General features: G+C 43.8%; 1 protein-coding gene across 1 annotated transcript in view; it reads left to right on the forward strand.

Moving 5' to 3' along the window:
• Positions 1–4886: 4886 nt before the first annotated feature.
• Positions 4887–13943, forward strand: part of MYO6 (myosin VI) — a 176528-nt gene continuing 167471 nt past the window's right edge. Inside the window, exon 1 of the mRNA XM_077812706.1 lies at positions 4887–4958. The gene's annotated coding sequence lies outside the window, so the exon portion shown is untranslated. The remainder of the gene's footprint in view (positions 4959–13943) is intronic.

Genomic DNA, 13943 nt, shown 5'->3' on the forward strand with positions numbered 1-13943 from the left:
CAACCTATCACAGAATGTATCTGTTTAATAGGGCAATATCCATTAACTGAATTGTCCCTCACAAGGCTCACTTAAAGAGAACTATTTGTATTCATCTTCCAGATTGTGTTTCTTTCTAAATCATTGATACTTATAATGTTTTATATAGAAGAAATGTTTTATATAGAATTTTTATATAAAATTTAAATAAAATAACCAATAAATAAATAAAATAAATTTGATGCCATAGTCCCCAAGGTCAAATATTCGTAATCTAGTATATTATCTAAAAAATCATTTGTTCCAAAACAGAAAATGAACTTCAGTTTACTGACTGGAATAATATAGTGTATGCACACTTGTGGGTTTTTTTAGCAGCAGTCTGAGAATGTTTAACTCACACATACATTTCTATAGATATTTTCTTGTAGCAATGGTGATAACTACAAACTTTTCCTCCCTGTTTCAGGACCATTTATTCTAAAGTTCCAAAGTACAGCTACTATCATTTTTTCACTTTCCTTAATTTTATGGGAAAAGAAAACCTCTCTAAGGGAGAATGTAATTGAGTGATTTGTATACATTAAATACATTTTGTTGAATGATTTCCTGGCATTATGTATCTTGTTTCTGCTATGACAGAGTTTAACTATTCAGCACATTTTATATTTAACTCAGTTTTCCTTTCACACATGCACAGTTTTTCCCCCTAGATAATAATTACCCATATCTGTGTATGTTTTGCAAATGGAAAACAACATTAGGCCCTTATAGAATGTACAAATAATGTCCCAAAGGGTAATGCTTTAAATGAGAAGTGCCACTCCAGTGCTCTAGAAACGCAAAAATATTGTAATTTACCCAAACCCTTAATTATTTTAAAATGATGCCAAATAAAGTTGTCCATAAAAATCCAAATGAACTGACATACTGAAAAATCACGTTTTTAAAAATATGTATAGTCCAAACATAAAAAGTTGTATTTGACACAGAAGTGTTCTGCAGTATTAATAGCTGTCTTATTTCACATTCTCTCCAACTCTACTCCATACCTATAAAGGAATATTGCAACGGATGGGATAAATTCTAACAGTCCAGGCCCACTCTCATTGGCAAAACAGCCCCAGGCACAAATCGCCATTTGGAAGAGCGGTCTTCTATTCCTTCCCTTAATCTGTGCTGTGTTGGGCCACTCTAAGTACATTATAAACTGGCACTTACAAAGTCACAGCACAAGCATTTCTGGTGTCTCTCCTCTTCTAGACATGCCATGAAATGGAACAGCCATGGCTGCCGTTTATTGCTAACATACTTTCAGGGGATAAAGTGGAGGTGTGTAGAACCACACTTCCTGCCACTTGGGTCTTCTTAGCGGATGCACAATGTGCCTCAGGTGGCACGTGAATTTGGTCGGTTGGTTGGCTTCTCCAGCCTGGGCCGGCTACTGACAGGGAGCATGATCCATGCTCCCTACCACTTGAGTCAAACAGACGCAATTCAAACTCTACAATTATTGCAGAATGGGCATGTCAGCTATGCAGCTGCTGACTGAAACTGGCATTTTACATGCACATGTAGTGATCGAGAGAACAAAACCAACTTGTTCAGAACTTGTTTTATTGACACAGAGAATGTTATTCAGGACACAGGAGTTAGCTCCAGCTACACTCCTCCCAAGTTGCATGATTAAGCACCCACTTTTAATCATACACAACACATGTTCATTTTGTATTGTCCATAAAGAGTCTAGTACAGTGTTGGTCCCACACAAATAAATAACAATAGATTACTTATTTTGGAAAAATCCTGCGGGAGGAAAGGGGGTTCCTTTAAATTCTCCTAGGATAGAGATTAGCAATAGGCATGGCTAAACATCAGCTCTTAAGGATAAAATACAGTTTGAAGACTTGAAGACACTCACTTCAGTGAGCTGTAGCTCACGAAAGCTTATGCTCAAATAAATTGGTTAGTCTCTAAAGTGCCACAAGTACTGCTTTCCTTTTTGCGAATACAGACTAACACGGCTGTTACTCTGAAACCAGTTTGAAGACTATTACTTTGCAATTATTTATTCGTGTGTGATAATACCCAGAATGTTCTGGAAGTTTTTCAGACATTCAGGACAGAATGGTCCTAATCTGCCAAGTCTAAGGACAGAAAGATATAGAGGTTAGTAGAAAGAGAATAGCAGATTTTTAAATACAAATTAATTAGATTCACTCTAGCAGTATAACAGAAGTGGGTTTCTGAGGGACTTAGGGAGGACAATGTACGGGTTTGGAGCATAAGCTCAGGCTGGTCACATTATTCACAGAGCACTGTGTAGAAGAGGACATGGAGGTGACTGTGGGAGAAGCTGATGAATGCATGGAGAAAGTTGAGAAGGCTGGAATGAAGGGCAAGGAAGCAACTCAAAACTCAATTAAGGAGGGGCAGAATGATGTAGGTCTTTCAAGGTGGAGAAAAGAAGTTTAAATCTGATGCAATAACATATGGGGAGCCGGTGGAGACATTCAAAGAGAGGAGTGACGTGATCACATGGGCAGGTGAGGAAAATGATTTTCTAGTGGTTACATCTTGTGTGAAATGGGGCAGTGTGTGTTTCAGAAAACAGGATGTTTTAGGAGTCAATGCAGAATATATTGAGGGCCTAAATAAGAGATTTGGCTGGGGAAGGGAAAGAAAAGGCTAGCTCTTGGAGATATTAAGGAAGAAGTAGCACTTCCATCCCCTCTTATGTATGCAAACTAGTAAAACAAATATTTCACATTAAAGGAACACAGCCAAGTAGTTGAGTCCCCAAATTAATTTTATTTTTTAAAAATAATTATTACTTTTAAAAGATTCAATAAAATCTTTAAAAAGATTGAGAAATACTGAAACTGAAATATTTTTAGTCTAAATGTTGCAACCCTGTATTAGTGTATCAGAACTTCAAAGTGAAATAGAGTTGAAATTGACTGCAAAGTGAAGTGTCTGGTAAATTTCAATGACCAAGCTGGGCAAAAAGCAAATAGTAAACAAAGGAATAAATAGTCAAAGGAAAAATACGTATTTTAATTGTTCAATTTTAATAATTTAAATTATTGTTTGTATTACAATAGTATCTAGAGACTCCAACTGAGATCAGAGCCCCATTGTGTTAGGTATTTACAAATACTCAATAAGGCCTTGTCTACAGAACAAAGTTGAACTGCTTTAACTATAGCCTATATTGGTATAGTCAGCGTGGCACAATGTCCCTAGTGTGGATGCAGTTATATTGGTAAAAATGTGCTTTTACAAGTATGGCTTATTTCCATTCTGGCATGGGAATAAGCCATACTTGCATAAACATATTTATACTGGTATAATTGCATCCACACTGGGGTGGTGGTGGTGGCGTACTAATATAATGGCATTGATTAAAAACAAAAACAAAACATATCCGTAAATTGACATAGTTATACCAGTACAAAAACTGTGTGTAGACCAGACCTAAGAGACAGTTCCTGCTGTGAAGAATTTATGAAGGCTAAACAGTAATAAAGCTCTCTTATTCCAGAATAAGTATGTCCACACATGGAGTTATTCAGCAATAACTGTTGCAAATACAATTCCCACACTACCTTAATCTAAATTAACTTTCAAGTGTAGACAAGCCCTAAATCCTGCAAAGGGCATGTTTGTAATCTTTTGTACTGTGGATACTGAATTAAATGGCATTACCCACTGAATGCATCCGATGAAGTGAGCTGTAGCTCACGAAAGCTTATGCTCAGATAAATTGGTTAGTCTCTAAGGTGCCACAAGGACTCCTTTTCTTTTTGCGAATACAGACTAACACGGCTGCTACTCTGAAACCTGTCATTACCCATAGTGTGTAAAATTAAGCATTTTAAGACTTTTGAAGGATCAGGGCCTAAACAGGTAAGAGAAAACAGAGAGACAAGGTGGGTGAGGTAATATCTTTTATCTCTCTAATCTCCTGGGACCAACTGCACTACAACAACACTGCATATAGGAGAAAACAGAGGCAGAGATCTTATTTCCACTAGGAAAAGAAGTTACCACTTCTTAGCTAATGTGGTAAAATCTCACGGTATGTCTACGATGAATCCAAGCTGTGATTGTAGCTTGTGTAGATGTGCCCAAACTGGCTCTAATCTAGCTAGCCTGATTAGGGATAGCAGTGAAGCCCAAGCAGAATGGGCTTCAGCCTGAGCTGTGCAAGCCTACCGAGGATCCTGGGTACTTAATGGTGTGGCCAGCCCAGGCCAATGCCCATAGTCCCCTGACTGCACGGCAGAGCCAGCTCGATTCAAGCGGTCTTGTGTCTGTCTACACCTGATGTAACCGCACCTCCCAATGCAATGTAGACGGGCTGTTTGCAACTGGCTTTTCCCTGCCGTTTGTACTCCTGTTGCAGCTAACCAGCGATCGCTACACCAGCAGGATGTTAGCACTTAGCTGAGTGGAGGTGACCCCCTCCCCTCCCTAGCCCGATACTGCAGGTCACAACGCAGGGCGCTGCCCGAGCCAGGACTGGGAGCCAGGACTAAAGGGTGACACAGGGAGGGTCATTTCCCCCCGGACAGGCTCGAGCAGGGCGCCCAGGTTGCAGGTCACCAGGCCGGTGCCTGGAGCGCCCGGACTCAGCCCCAGTCTCAGGCCCGTTTTAGTGTGGCGGCGGCGCCCCAAGGGCCGGGGGCACCAAGCCGGGTTCCCTGCGGCGGGGGAGGACCCCGGGCAGGCGCCGGCCGGCCGGCGCGAGAGGGGACCGGGGCCGTGATGAGCCGCAGCCCGGCAGCTCTCGGGCCGAACCCCGGGGGAGGGGGGCGGCCGTGACGGGCGCGCCGGGCCGGGCCGGGCCGCGCCTCCCCCTCCGTAGCGCTGACGTCTGCGGCGCCTCCCTGGACTCGGCTCCGGGGCGGGGCCGCAGCAGCGCAGGGGCCGCGGCGGCATCAGCTGGGGACGGAGCGCGGCGGCGGCGGCGGCAGGTAACCGGGGCCGCGCGGCGCAGCAGCGGCCGGCCGGAGCCAGGCTCCCCGGGCCGGAGAGCTCCGCGGCAGGGCCCAGGCCCTGGCCTTCGGCTCGCCACCCCCCTTCCGGGCTCTTCTGCCCTCCCTGGCAGCCCCTGGGGCCGCCCCCGGCCCGCTGGGGCCCCCGGTACCCACCTCTCCTCTCCCCCACCCTGGGGCGCTGGGGTCCGGCTCCCGGGGTCTCTCGCCGGGCCGCCGCGCGCCGGCCCCCGGCCACTGCGGGGAGGCGGCAGCGGGGCGGGCTGGGGGCGCCGGGCGCTTGGGCGGGCGGTGGGGGCGCGCACCTGTCGGGGCGGGGGAGGAACGCAGGCGGGCGAGGGACAGCGGCCCGGCAGGGGAAGCGTTCGCCGGACCCAGGGGCGCGCAGCGTGTCGGGCTGGGAAGGGAGTCGGAGGTTCTGGGAACTTTCCGGCTGAGCTGGTTGTTGGGACAAGTTTCCAAATCCGATTGTGCCTGTGACCGTGTCCAGAGCATTATTCGTAGGGTGCAAGGTCTCTTACCCCACCAGCTGTAGAAAAGATACTTAGTCGTCGGACTGATTTAGATGCGACTCTCGAAATTCCCTGTTCTACCCCAAATAGAGGCTTTTCTAGAGAGGTTTAGAAATCGGCAGGTTAAAGAGGTTAGACGTTAGGAGGAAAGTAGCTAATTCTCTCTTGCATTTTCGTTGTGTACAGTAGCTTTCACCTCACACACCTTTCTTTAAATAAACATACAGTCTGCCAATTACTTGGGAAGGAGAAATAGAAGGGCCAAACTAGAACATGAGTCCCAAGTATTCACAGACACATCCTGAGCTCCTGCACAGTAGTTAGAGTCAAGGTCTCATGCTGGGGCCTCTAAATGATGTATTTGAAGATTTAAGCAATTGAAAGGGAGAGCTCAGGGATTCGTCTGGAAGAAGGTAGACTTTTCCTGGCAGGGTGATTTTTTTTTTTCTTAGAGTGAGAACTTTCTTATTGTGCATACGTACAGATAAAGTGCTTTTTTGTACTCTGTGAAAATGTCATTTTAATCATCTCACTCAGAAATTCCTTCTTGTGGTGTTTTGTATAATTTTATTCTGTAACAGACAGCTGCTGCGAAGGTAAATGCTAAAATTACGCTGGGTTTCAGTTGGACTATTGTAGTCTCCATGTCAAAAGCCTAAACATTTCTGTGCAAGTACAACTATACAAAGTAAAGACTCCTTGTGTGGACAAAGCCAGGTTTTGTATCGACTGCTCTAAGGACATATAATCGGGATTGCAAAAAGCATGCTTTCTGTTGAAGCTCTTTGCCCTTTTGCAGGTTTGATTACTTTATGCTTGTCACTTTCTCAAAAACGATTTACACTATCAAAACGCTGACTTCTAAGCTCTGTATCTCCACATTAATTTTCAAGCAGAACAAAGTTTAATAAAAATGTTCTTTCACTGCACAGTTAATCAACCATTATGTGGAATACAATGCACAATGTATCCTATGTATTGTAGATGCTTACACATGCTTGACCAATGGATTCCTCACTAGTAAATCCTAACACTACCAGATACCTGTAAAAACTTGAAATGGCTAAATTAATAGACTAGATGAAAGGATGTTTGTTACTTATTACTTAGGTAATTGCTGTTGATAGACTGTATCAACCCACACTGTTTTTGTCAAAGGTGGGAGTAAGTGTGTGTCATTATTTAAAATAAGTGTCTTGGCTTACTCATGCAGGGTAAAGAACTTTCTGTGGAATGAGCTAATTTCTCACAATTCAGTTGAATTTATTCGGCCATAAAACAGCCTATGAACTTGTTATCAGAGTACAAAGGTTGAGAACTGAGTCAAGTTTTCCTTTATTGCAAAAATTAACAGAGTGTAAAGAGAAACTCTCAGGTTAAATTCTATCTATAATTTAGTTTTTCAGAAGGAAATAAGGTTGGTAAAACCTAAGAACAATAGGAATGTTTCAATGATTTTCTTTAAAGCTTCCACTGGATTTTTTAAAAGCAATTTTGTTCCTGTGATGTTTGATATTCAGACCCTGCAGAACTGTGCCTATGTGTAAGATCCAGAAAGAGAACACGACTGTAAACAAAAGTAAAACTAATTGATTTAATTTCATTGTCCAGGTTGAGATAATAAATGCAAAATTAAAATATCAGATAGTGAAATGTAAAATCTTTCAGGATCTAAAATGTTTGTTTTAACATGGTAAATAAGTGTTAATGTGACTGTATCCTTCAGCTACAGTGCTGCAGCTGTGCCTCAGTAGTATAGACAGTTCCTGTGTTGACGGAAGGGGTTTTTCCGGGGATGTAGTAAATCTGCCTTTCTGAGAGGTGGTAGCTAGGCTGATGGAAGAATTCTTCCATTGACCTATCTGTGTTTACACTAGGGGTTAGTTTGATGGAACTGTGGCACTCAGGGCACAACTTTTTTCACAACCCTGAGTGGCATAGCTAGGTTGATGTAACTTTTAAGTGTAGACCAGACCTTAGTAGAAGTACAGTTGCTGCTTCATTATGAAATTTGTTATAAAATTGCAAAGTCAGGAGGAAGACTCCAGCAAAATGCAAGAATGAAGACAATCATAGAATATCAGGGTTGGAAGGGACCTCAGGAGATCATCTAGTCCAACCCCCTGCTCAAAGCAGGACCAATCCTCAATTTTTGTCCCAGATCCATAAATGGCTCCCTCAAGGATTGAACTTACAACCCTGGGTTTAGCAGGCCAATGCTCAAACCACTGAGCTATTCCTCCCCCTGTTGTGAGGGCTGGTAAACTTGGGTCAAAGTTCAAGTGTGAAGCTATGGAATCTATGTGATTGTCATGGATTAAAGCCATAGGATTGGACCAGAAGGCTCTTTTAGACCTGTGCGGTCTTGCATGTCCGATACATCATCTTATCCCTTATAGTAACATCTCCAGCCTGTCCAGTAAAAGCCACTTTACTCCTTTAAAATAAATATAATTTCTATAGTGTCAGACTGCCGTCATTTTCATTGTTTTGTAGTGATGTGATTTTACACCTTAATAAAAATTTGGATATTAAGAGCAATAATAGTTGAGGCAAACTCTTTGAACACATATTCAACTACAATGTGCGGTGTTTCAGGGCTGGATTAACCTTTTGTGGGCCTGGCGCCAAACATATTTGTGGGCCCCCATGGAAGCAATGGAGCATGGCTTGAGGAGGTCAGTCCCCAGAGCAAGGGGCCAGCCAGGGGCAAAGAGGCATGGCATGGCAGGGGCAGCCCCGCTCCACCCAGCCCAATGTGAGGACGCTATTTACAAATCAGCAGTTGCCAGACGCACAATGGCCTGGCTGGCCTTGTGCTGCCAGCGTGCCCCTTCCCCTTAGAGGGAGGGTCCGTGCCATGGTACACAGCAGCCCCCCCCCAAAACCCCATAGGTGTGACTCCATGGGTGCTTCGGGGGTGGAGCACCCACAGAAAAAAAATAGTGTGTGCCGTGCACCCAGTGGTGGCCCTGCTGATCAGCTGTTCAGCAGCTGGCAGGAGGTGCTGGGAGAGAGGGGAGGAAGAGGTGGAGCGAGGGCAGGAGCCTCGGGGGAGGGTGAAGAATGGGGCAGGAAGAAGCATGATGGGGGTTTGGGGGGAGAGTGTGGAGTGGGGGCGAGGCTTGGGGCAGAGCACCCACAAAGAAATCAGAAAGTCAGCACCTCTGCAACACCCCCCACCCCTCCCAACTACCTATGGCCAGAGGGACAAATGCAGTACCCCACACAACCTTGCAGGCTGAGCAGAGCAAGTGGTGGGCGGGGGAGAGCTGGTGGGGCCTCAGGGCACAGTGCAAGCAGAGCAGGCTGGGGCCCCTTCTGAGCATGGGCCCGGCCCCAGTGGTGCTATTGTAAACCCAGTACTAGTTCCATAGGCCCCTCTCCTGTATTGTGTAGCACTTGGGCGGACTGCTGCATCCCATGCTCTGTAATGTGGCGTCGGCACTGTAAGTTATTTTAAACAAGCGAAGACCCGGAAGGTCAGAGATAAGACTGAGATGCTTGCTCATCATGTTTTCACTAGTGTGTATTGTATGAGTTATTGCCTGCCATTTGAAGAGCTATAGCAATTTCTGTTTTGATACATTTTCAAAGGCATTTTCAATCTGTAGTATGCTAAATTTTAAAGACAAAGATTAAAAAAACCCCAACTTCTAATGGCCAATTTGAAATAATACCTATCTATACTTTAAAAAACTGATGTGTAACTTCAGTAAATTTGTATAGAATGTTGAAATGTGGCAGCTTTTTGCTTGCATTCCTGTTGTTTTAAATGCTACATTTGTTTGTCCCAGCTTGTAGTAAATACTGGTAGCTGAGTCCTGAATACATGTGTTTGTGAAAAAGTACTTACAGACACTTCATTATAGTTTGGAGTGTTGATGCAGTCATGTTGGTCCCAGGATACTAAAGAAACAAAGTGGTTGAGATAATATCTTCTATTGGACCAACCTGAAGAAAAGCTCTGTGTAGCTCGAGAGCTTGTCTCTTTCACCAACAGAAGTTGGTCCTTTAAAGATATTACCTCACCCACCTTGTCTCTCTACTGACACTGTACAGTAAAGAATAGTATAGGGATATAATGAACATATGGAATAGAATTGCTATTGAATTAAAGGTCTGTTGAAGAAGTCAAATGTGCCTGCATTATGTGGAAAGCTAAAAGGAGCTGGCATGATGGACTAAGCAGTCTTCACTGGTTGTCAGGGTGTTGTAAATTCATAAATTTTTAATATCAAGATGAAGCTGTAAATTCTTGGGCTCTTTCATTTGCAGTAGAATTATGTATAATATTTAACTATTAATGATTATACATATAAATGTAATTTTTATGCACTTTAGTCAACATACATATTGTTCATCTAGTGTAACAAAACCTTCAACATATTGATAGAAACAATTGATCTAGACAAAGTGACAGGTTTCTCAGTGGAGCGAACTTTTCCTGTTAGGAGCAGGAAAGACGAGTGAACAGTAAGTGTCTATATTTCAGGGCCTAATCCAAAATTATTGAAATTAATAGAAAAATTCCCATTGACTTCAGTTGGAGTGGGATTGAACCCTTAAACAGTAATTTTCTAAATAGAACCTGGGCTTACCTGTATAGTTTTTATTTAATATTGAATGGAAAGAAAACCTCTGTGCTGTCTGTCATTTTCTATAACAACATTTCACAAATGATCCTGCTGAACCTATTTTGCAAAGATGAAGTTAAATGGACAGTTCAGTTTTGTTAAAGGCATAGTTTTATCTGATCGTGGATTATTATTTAGTTTACTATAGTAGGTGTCTCTCTTTTTTTTTTTAAAGTTGCCTAGATCTATTTAATTTGTTGAAATCCAGAAAATTTTAACCAAGTGAAATTAGTATGTTGAAGTAGACACCCAGTAGCACCAAAGCAATAAATCTGGCAGGTACACAAATCTTGTTTATATCAGGTAGGGAGGTGGTTATTTGATTAAGTGGCAGCAGCTTTTTGAAGTGAAACTAAGCTACCTACTTTTATAGATGGCCTGGAGCTTGGTCCACCCACAAGAATTCTGGTGCTCACAGGGTTAAATCAAGTACTTAGAAAGCATGGGTGAACACAGTCTTACAAGCATTACAAGTATTGTTTATATTCACATTATCTCTGAGCAAAACCTGCTCTCCACTGATAACTCAGAGCTCAGTCTTGCTTATCTGTTAGCTGCTCTGACTCTACTTTGCTCTCAGGCTTGCATCGAGCTATTGAGGAAGTATTTGTATGGACCCACATCTGTTCCCAACCCCCAGGATCCTGGCTAGTGTGAGTGCAGTTGAGTCAGTATAGTAGCCATTTTTAATGAGAGATTGCATATTTGTGAGCAGCAAGTTCAGCCACTTTATTCTTAAATTACATGGAAATTTCAAAACATACCCAGCATTCAGATGACAGGGTACAAGAATTAAAAATATTAAAACAGATATTTTAGTGATTGTAACACGCTTTATTTGGATGTCTCTATGTGGATAAGGAATTTAATAAGATGTATTTATGCTTAGCTTTATGGAGTCATTGAAAGTTACCATTTTTTCCCTAATGATATTTGCTGATCACTTTAAGCCTAATGCTGCTTCTGTACCCATGCAGGAGGGTTTAGTTACTGGAAGGTGTTCAGAGGCTTGAGTGATCCCCTAGCGTATCATACGTTTCTGCCGCAGTGCTAATAGTGTTGTCTACGTGTCCCACAGGATGATGATGTTGTTACATCTTCTGTTTTCTATTGCTTTTTCCTTTTGATTTTTGGATTAACTGAAGTCTGTCAGTCTAATTTTTCCTTCCCCCCACATTTACATTTTCTAAAATTAGACCTGCCAGCTATGTACATCGTACATCGTATCATCCCTCTGCTGTCCTCAGCTATTCTGTGCTGGGATCAAGTTATTTTTCTGAGACTAATATTCTTGTAAATTTCAATAACAGTGTGACAGCTTGCCCCCCCCTTCCGGGTGCCACCTGATGTACTGGGGTACCACTGAGCCAGCCTGTTCCATTGTCCTGGGCCCCCTCACCCTGTCCTGCTAAGCCAGGCCCTCAAGCCTTCTCTAGCGCACACTCAGGTAGGGACACACCCAGCTGCAGAAAGACACAGACACTGAAATCAGTACTGCATGGGAAGGCTTTCAGCTAAGGAATTGCCCAGCACTCAAGTGCATTCTCCCCCGGAGAGTAAACCCAAATTGTATTGTCTTGCACTGCACCGAGAACTGTACAGCATAAGCTAATAGAAATTTGCTCTCTCCCTGGATGTGGAGAGCGAGATGCACAGCTTTTTGCCGCCGCCGCCATGAATTACACAAACTGGGTTTAAAACAAAAACAAGTTTATTAAGTACAAGCAGTAGATTTTAAGTGATTACAAGGGATAGCCAACAGCTCAAAGCAGATTACCTTATTAAATAAACAAAACCCAAATGGAGTTTAACACACTAGATAGGTAGGATGTAAATTAGCAGATTCTCACCCTGAGTGATAAACAGACTGGCAGACTCTTAAGGCACAAGTTTCCTTGGCTTTCCCAGGTTTTCATACACAGGCTAAAGATCCTTCTAGCCTGGGACCATCACTTCCTGCAGTTCCGTCCTTGCCCCTCAGGTGTTTCCAGGTGTGTTCTTGCAGGAAGAGTGAGATCCCCCCATGATATCATTGTCCCCCTTTCTGGAAAGCTCTTTTGCTGTGACCTGTGTCAAGCAGTTCCCATTGTGTTGTTCTCTCTCTGAGAGGTTTCTATTGTACACATTTCCTGGGGTAATCCTTGTGCTTATGTGCATTCCTCCATAAGCCATTAACATGGTTTGGCCTTTTTACTGTCGTACCTGAAACGCTGCTTGTGGGTGCTTTCAACCACACATTTTTCAGTAACACATACACAGCCAAACTTCATAACTTCACATATGACAACACATACAATCCAATGAAAAGTTAATGTCTAGCAGATCAAGACTTTTAGACTGGTACCTCACAAGGCATACTTTGTACAAAACACATCCTAATTACGTGACAGTGGTGAATATTGGGGTGTCAGGGTGTCACAAATGGACCTTCTCATAAGAACTGATGAGACAGGGCAGAGGAAGAGGGTGACTTATATGTATCCGCTCAAGCCCTGATCCTGAAAATAGGTAGAAAAATGGCCGTTCCTTGTTGTCCAGGTGCACAGAATGGCAAGAGTTTGTATTTGGTACATTTTGCATCGGTACTTCTGAAAGCAGAATTTAGCTCAGAAATTTGGACTTGGATAACAGTTGATTCCTGAAACAGAACAGAATCTGACTTCTTTTTCACAGATGTATTGGGATCTGCAGTGTTACCAGGACCAAAATGTAGTACAGTGGTTCTCAACTAGGGGTCCGGAGCCCCCACTTGGTGGGCCGCGAAAAGGTTTCAGGGGGTCCGCCAAGCAGGGCCAGTGTTAGATTCACTGGGGCTCAAGGCAGAAAGCCGAGGCCCTGCCATGTGGGGCTGAAGCCCAGGGTCCTGAACCCTGCCACCTGGGGCTGAAGTTGAAGCCTGAGGAACTTAGCTTCGTGGGGCCCCCTGTGGTGTGGGGCCCTAGGCAGTAGCCTTGCTTGCGACTCCCTAATCCCAGCTCTGGCTTTTATATGCAGAAAAAAGTTGTTGTAGCACAGCTGGGCCGTTGAGTTTTTATAACATGTTGCAGGGGCGGGGGGGAAGGGGGCTCAGAAAGAAAAAGGTTGAGAACCCCGATGTAGTACAAACTTTTTCACCATAGTAAGTAAATATTATGAATAAGGTGACGATTTAGTCACAGAGGTCATGGCATTCATGCATTCCGTGACTTTATTGGACCTCCAAAGAATGGAGCTGTTGAGTAAGAAGACCATTTTTACTTAAGATGTTTCAGAGTAGGGGATGGAGGCTAGACTGTGTGCCCCTTCCCTGCTGCAACTTGGGCTGGATGGGTGCAATCAGGACCCGGCAGTCCCTGACCTGTGGTTTGCGGCAGGTGGAGGGACTGCAGCTGCGGTGGGCTCCGGAGCAGGGACTGTGCACCCCATGGCTGCACTCCCTGCTGTGCCCCATCCCTACAGCTTCCGCCGGGCACTGCAGCCAGGGCCATGCAACCCAGCCGCGTGGCTTCCATTGGCTTCCCAGGCTGCAGCCAGCTCCAGAGCTGGGGCTGTGCACTCCCTGCTGTGCCCCAGCCCCGCAGCTTCTGCTGGAGGCCGTACTGCAGCCAGGGCTATGCACCGCAGCCCCATGGAACATATATAAGATATATACATACACGTGCAGATAAGTTGGAAGTTACCATACAAACTGTGAAAGGCTAATTAGTTAAGATGAGCTATTATCAGTAGGAGAAAAAAACTTTTGTAGTGATAATCAAGATGGCCCATTTCTTCCAAATTATCTGTATGTATATGTATATATCTTACTATATGTTCCATTCTATGCATCCGATGAA

The sequence above is a fragment of the Eretmochelys imbricata genome, chromosome 3 (assembly GCF_965152235.1).
Source record: "Eretmochelys imbricata isolate rEreImb1 chromosome 3, rEreImb1.hap1, whole genome shotgun sequence".
NCBI lineage: Eukaryota > Metazoa > Chordata > Testudines > Cheloniidae > Eretmochelys > Eretmochelys imbricata.